This window comes from Marmota monax, unplaced genomic scaffold (assembly GCF_021218885.2).
Source record: "Marmota monax isolate L192 unplaced genomic scaffold, Marmota_monax_Labrador192_F-V1.1 WCK01_AAM20220418_F8-fsc00002, whole genome shotgun sequence".
Classification (NCBI taxonomy): domain Eukaryota; kingdom Metazoa; phylum Chordata; class Mammalia; order Rodentia; family Sciuridae; genus Marmota; species Marmota monax.
Genome location: NW_026693571.1, coordinates 2,986,442 through 2,992,899, shown reverse-complemented (window position 1 = coordinate 2,992,899; position 6,458 = coordinate 2,986,442). Strand labels below are relative to the sequence as shown.

Sequence of the window (6,458 nt, the reverse complement as noted above, 5' to 3'; positions counted from 1 at the left end):
TTTTTCTGTATATCTGCAATTTAATCCAGTGGTCTTTAAAATAGCACCTGTTGCCTAAGCAGATGTTCTAATTTGCATTTGGGGACATTAAGAAAAGCAGCTAGTATATAAAAACATTTGCTAATATACATGAGAAAATTTATAAAGAATCAAAATCTTCTGAAATATTTTTTTCTTCTCTCTTTAACACAATTCATTTCCTGGGCCCAATTATAGATTGAATTTATTTATATGAATCTCTACAAAAACATACATATATAAATAGTTATGTTATTATAACTTTTGGTTTACTGTCACCTTTATGCAGTCATTTTTTACGAAGAGTTCTTAGGTACAATCATTTTCTTAGAAGCATAGAGTGTTAAGTATGAATGGTCTAAAGATAATAAGATCAAGTAGGGATTTCAGAAAATACATTCAATTTAATCACAAATTACTTGTAATGTTGCTGACATTGAGAGTTTATTGGAAATATGCATCAAAAAATTGAACAAAAAGTTTAATTAGAACAAAATCTTTGGTCTGCATGGTTCTAAATAATCTGAATATTACAAGAACCGATTAAAGGAAGACAGCAATAATTTACTTTTTCTTTCCTCTGGCATCAGCTTTGCCAATTGACTTTCTCAGCAGTATCCATGGCAAGCTTCTGAAGGCCAGCATGAAAGACAGTAATATTTTTAAACATAATGTAACTTAGTTACGGAACCATCTTTACACTTATATTGCCTCAAATTTTAAATCAAGTAATACAGATTACACTATTTACAAAAATAAGTATAGGAAACATAAAAAAAAATTTCATCTAATTCAGATTTAAACAAAATCTAAAAAGTTACTTAAAGGGAGATAAATTATACTTTAATAATCTTTAAGCTAATGGGATAAAACAACCTTACACTAAGTATCATATAATAATTTTTTCCAAATAGTTTATTTATAATTGAGTATTGAGTGAATTTTGCTCAAAATTTGAGTTTTAAAAACATTTCATAATCTTTAAAATCAATACCATTTATTTAAGATTTTTAGAAATAAATGCAAATAATCTCTGATTCTGAACTGTTTGATTTTGAAATATACATTTTGTTTAAAGGCAAATATCACCAGTTCAGAATTTTCTTATTTTTTGTTTTTTGTTTTTTGTTTTTTGTTTTTTTTTTTTGGTGAGAAGGTTGTGTGTATATTGGTATTCTCTATATGTTGTTTTTGACTTTAGAGTGATTACTAGTTTGTTAATTGGAATGGATTTGCTACTTAATTCTAGGTAAATTTGTTTTAACCTAAAGTTAAAACTTGGCTTAAGCAAAATCATATTGCCTTGTTTCCTTATTTTTAAGAAATATAAAAGATTATTACACGGAAAATATTTTATCTTTGACAGTATTTTGAATTAGTACTAAGATTTTAAGTCATTCTTACACAATTATGTTTATGTGAGTTCAACTGGAAGATGAATTTATAATTTTGTTTTTTTTTTTTTTTTAGTTTGCACACAAATTTAATTACCTTTCAATAGATCTTATAAAAGACATGTTCAGATACTCAATTACCCAATTTATGGGTACTCCAAATGAAAGCATAGTTTTAAATGAGTTATATGATAGATTTACCAGAAAAAAAAATATATATATATATATATATATATATATATAAACCCTGCCCCCCTTCAGTAAAATCATTCCCAGGTTTTCTTCTTGTTCCTACTTGGCTGCTATGGCATTTGTCATCATATATGTGTTCTGTGAAGCAGGATATAAGAAAGAGAAAAACAAGAGGTGGAGCTTCCTTTTTTAAGTATGTGTGTTAGAATTAGCATAATTACCCTATTCATCAATATTGTTTGGAATGTGGCTACCACTAGAAGGAAGGCTGGGGAATTCAGCATTGTGCATGCTCACCCTTAATACATTTAATTCAGCTGAAAACTGACAAATGGTAATTAAAATACAAGAATAAATATTCATCATATTAATTGGTAGTCTTTGTCTCTTTGTGCACTGCTGCTTCAAGAAATTAGACAAGGAAATTAGAATCCTTTCCCTTTTTGAAAAAAGCTGTCATAATACAATATTATTCAGGTGTGTTGGGAGGGGTACAAGTTTCAACCCATTATTACCTTTTTCCCTACTTTTGTTTACCTTTAATATAAGATCAAGAATTATTTACTCACTATGTGAGAATACTGAACATTTAGGCTTATGCCTTTTTAGCAAAACAATGACTTCAATGACTTTCATAAAATATTAGCAATTGAACTTCAATAGCGTGTTTAGGTTGATTTCATAATTAGAGTATGTATTTTGCTTACAACTGTATAAAGAAAATTATATTACAAAAATAATAGTGTCATGAATGAACATTGAAAAGGGGATAATATGGTGTTTGCATGTTGGAGATGACATGAAGATGACAAATATATTTTTGGTTATGCTGAGTTGAAGTGTGGAGAATACATTTATTTGGAAATGTCCTATAGCATAGAACAAATATTTGAAATAGAAAATTGAAGCTCAAAATAAATGAGATTTTTGAAAAGAAGATAGCTGCTCTAAATGACTCTAAATCTCTTGATCTCTATGAATTATATTTCAGGATGCTGAAAGCACCTGCAGTTAAGTCTAAGAACCTTTTGAAAGATAGGCAAAATTTATTGAAGTACCGCACATTTGCATGAAGTAATGAATATTTGGCTCCATAAAAGTGGAAAATACAGTTTAAGAAACAGTTGAACCCAGGAAAGACTATCAAGCACATTGGTAAAAGGACACATCTTGAATTTTCAAATAAAATGTACAGTTAGAATCTTAAAGCTTAAAAAGAGAAAAAACATATGTTATCAATAGGAACAATAGTAAAAACAACAATAAGAATAACTGATTATTTTTCTATATAATCATAAGAGGTGAAAAAACACTAACCTGATGGAAATTGAGAAAATTTGTTTAAGCATACCAAAGTAGAAACAACTGGCTATAAGATAATGCTATTAGGTATAGTAGCAGGTTTCTGAACCACCATGGAATATGAGTTCCTTACGGGTCACTAAGAATGTATAGGCTGAATGGAAACAGCAAGCCTCTGTGTGCTTGCATGTGTGTTTCTTGGGTAATGATTTCCTTCCCTACTCCAATTACACTGTTTTTTTTTTTTTTTTTTTTTTTTCATACAGCACATTCCTATTCAACCTGTGGAAGAATTTAGGCAAATTCTACTTTGTGAAGAATTATCAAAACCTCTTCCTAGCAGAGCACCATTACCATTATTAAAGCACTACACATATACCTCTTTTTGGAGCACCATTTATTTTGGTATGCTTATTTTGGTCACATCCATACTATAGAACCCCATACATCTAAGAATCTAGAAGGCAGGGATTTTATCTATATATTTTTTGTCAATATCTTGAAAAATTACTTTGTTGCTATGCTGATGAAGAGATGCAATTAGAAAAATAAGGGCAATGTTTTAGATAAATTCAAAAGATATTGATAAGTTTTGAATATATCAGGATTAAATGAAATCCTAAAATTTAGTCATATACATTAAGTCACAAAATGCCCAAAATATAAGAACTGAATACAAAATATATTCTTTGATATAAATACTGCTTTGAAAATAGTAGGCAGTATTGTAGTTGATTTTTCATTTGATTTGAGTATGTGAAAGGATATTGCAATTGGATCAGTATTTTAGAAACATATATAGGAATGGTGTAAAGAAAAAATAATTTATTAAAACATTGTACTTTGATCTGTTCAGACTGCATTTCATTTTTTTTTAACATTTTGATTTTTTGAACTGGTGTTGCATGTTTTTGGTATAGCCATTGAACAACAGATGGAGATGAATAGTGAAAAGATCCACCTAAAAACTACCTTGAATTTTCTCATGATTGAAAATGTATACTTATAAAAGAAAATGTAATTACAAAATATCACTCCATTCATTTTTTTACACAAAAATGCATATACATATGCCCCATAGACTTTCAATCGACACATATTTTTGAAATATGCCCTTATTTATAAATAAAATATTTACCTTATTTTCCTGCTGCCTTGTATCCCATTGGACACATGAATGAAGTTTAATTCATCCCAACTAATTTTAGTCATTTCCAGTTATTTGGAATTATAAAGGATGTTTCATTGAAAATATTTTTTAAAAATTATTCGCATGGGATAGTGTAATCATGTAAGATATTCTTAGATGTTAATTATTGGGTCACATTTTTGAGGGAACATTTATAATTTTAACACAAGTGATAAAATCTTTCTCTTAATATTTCATATTTAAATATATTTTTGATACATTGCATATAGCTGCATATTTTTCAGTTAAGTCGTTGAATTTTTTCTTATTCCCTGAATGTTTCTAACATGTAAGTTAGAGTAATTATTTTTCATAAATATGAATTTTCTATATTTTTTGTCTTTTGTCATTTATCTTTCAATTTTATGGTATTTTGTTAACTAGTCAGAAAATTTGAACAAAATTTTAATTGATGTAGTCTATTTTACAATCTTCATTTCTACTTCAAAATGTATTATAGCTTTAAAACAAAACATTTCTAATGAAAAAAAAATCTGTGGTATTTTCCTCTAGCATTTTTGTGTTTTATTTTTTATAATTAGAATTCTGATCTTTTGGAAATCAGTCTTGCATAGTTGGAGGTATATCCAACACTTTTTGCCAAATCAGTACCCACTTATTCCAGCAATATTCCATTGATTATACTTTCTATTGTCACTGTTTTTAAATGTAACACCTGGCAGAAACAATTGGTACTATCTAGATAGTGCAAATGACTCCCTGAATATCCCTGTCTGCTTTACAGTCTGACAATGACAATAAGCATTCTTGTGTTTAAAGAACACTAACAGTTACAGTGAGTCTCACTTTTAAATAGAAGGTAGATGAAAGCTGGTGTACATGACTCATCCCTTTTTTCTTCTTTTTTATTGACTAAAATGTCACATGTTCCAGGAATTTAATTTCCACAGTGGAAGATCCCCTATCGACCTAGATATCTAAATAAACTCACATAATAGAATCTCCCCAATCCATATTTACCATGCAACACAAATAAAAGAAAAAGCACAGAGGTTTGGAGGTTAATAGCAGCAACATATAGTCTCTTAGTTGGAAGGTTAAGCTATATTCACTTTAAAAATAAAAGCCTGGACATATTAAATGTATTGGGGGTATTTAGTCAATTCAATTTGTTTTTTAGAACTGCTATATCAAAATTTTCCAGGAAGTCTCTTCTGTCCTCTTTTTATACCTTAGCAGAAAAATATTTCTCAAACCTGAAAAGCTCACAGTAGAAGTATGCTAATTGTACAGAATTTGACAGTCTCCCCATTTCCACAAAAATTACCAGTTAGGCTATTTTCAATTTTTTAAAAAATATTTACCAATTTCTTTTTTATAACAAGAGGATTTAAAAGAAAAAAAAATGCTTTTACTGCCATTTGGCTCCCAGTGTCACCATAGGTTGGCCAAATATGTGTGTGTATATTTGAGCGATTATCTAACCCTCTTCCTAGCAGAACATCATTACTTTTCATAAAGCACTATGCATATCCCTCTTTTTGGAGCACAGTTTATTTGGCATGCTTATTTTGGCATATATAATACACACACACACACACACACATCAAACTGGAATGCTATTAGGCCCAAAAAGACAATGAGGCTTTTTTTTCCTACTAAAAATGCTATGACCATAACCTGCTGCTATGACCATAACCTTTAAAATAAATCTTGAATGTCTTATGTGTCCATATTTATATTGATTTCTGCCATGGAAAGAATCAATGATTAACATTAACACTAAAATTTTACCCATGGATATAAGCAAATAGATTTTATCTAATGTTGGATAGTTTTTGCATTCATGCCAAAAATTAATACTTCAAAAATTAATGGACTTTAAAAGGTATTATCTGAAATATACTCATGAATATTGATTTATTTGATCTTTGAATAAAAACAACTTAAAATAAATGGGGTATATTTAAATTTGTAGCCTACTGATGTTTTTAAATACTTCATTGCTGTTGTTGCTAATGATTACTGCAAATTAGATAAAAGTTAGTGTCTGTAGAAGAGAAACAAAACCTCAAAATATTGCACAAGATGTCAGTAAGATGTCTGCCTAAGATGTCTGACATGCTCCACTCTATAGCACATGACAAAGGCAAAGAGAAAATAAAAGCTGTTTCAAGGGGCAGAATGCATGGAGATGTGGAAGAGGCATTGTGGAACACAGAAATACACTTTATATTGAAGGGTACAAAGCACACAGTATCTTCTATTCCATATCTTGAGATTAACTCTGAACTGAGAAAATTATCAGTGAAGAAAGGGTAGAAAAGAGATCTCCAGTGGTCCCTACTCATGCCATGGATACCTGAAACATTTCTGGAGAAGCCCTCAGCCATCAAAACCCA

At 29.4% G+C, this 6,458-nt stretch overlaps 1 non-coding gene across 1 annotated transcript; it reads right to left on the bottom strand.

Annotated features, from left to right (window-relative positions):
- Nucleotides 1-595: 595 nt before the first annotated feature.
- On the bottom strand, nucleotides 596-683 carry LOC124102799 (small nucleolar RNA SNORD35). Its single transcript, XR_006854994.1, has one exon. It is a non-coding gene; the product is annotated as a small nucleolar RNA SNORD35 (small nucleolar RNA).
- Between the last annotated feature and the right edge of the window lie 5,775 nt (nucleotides 684-6,458).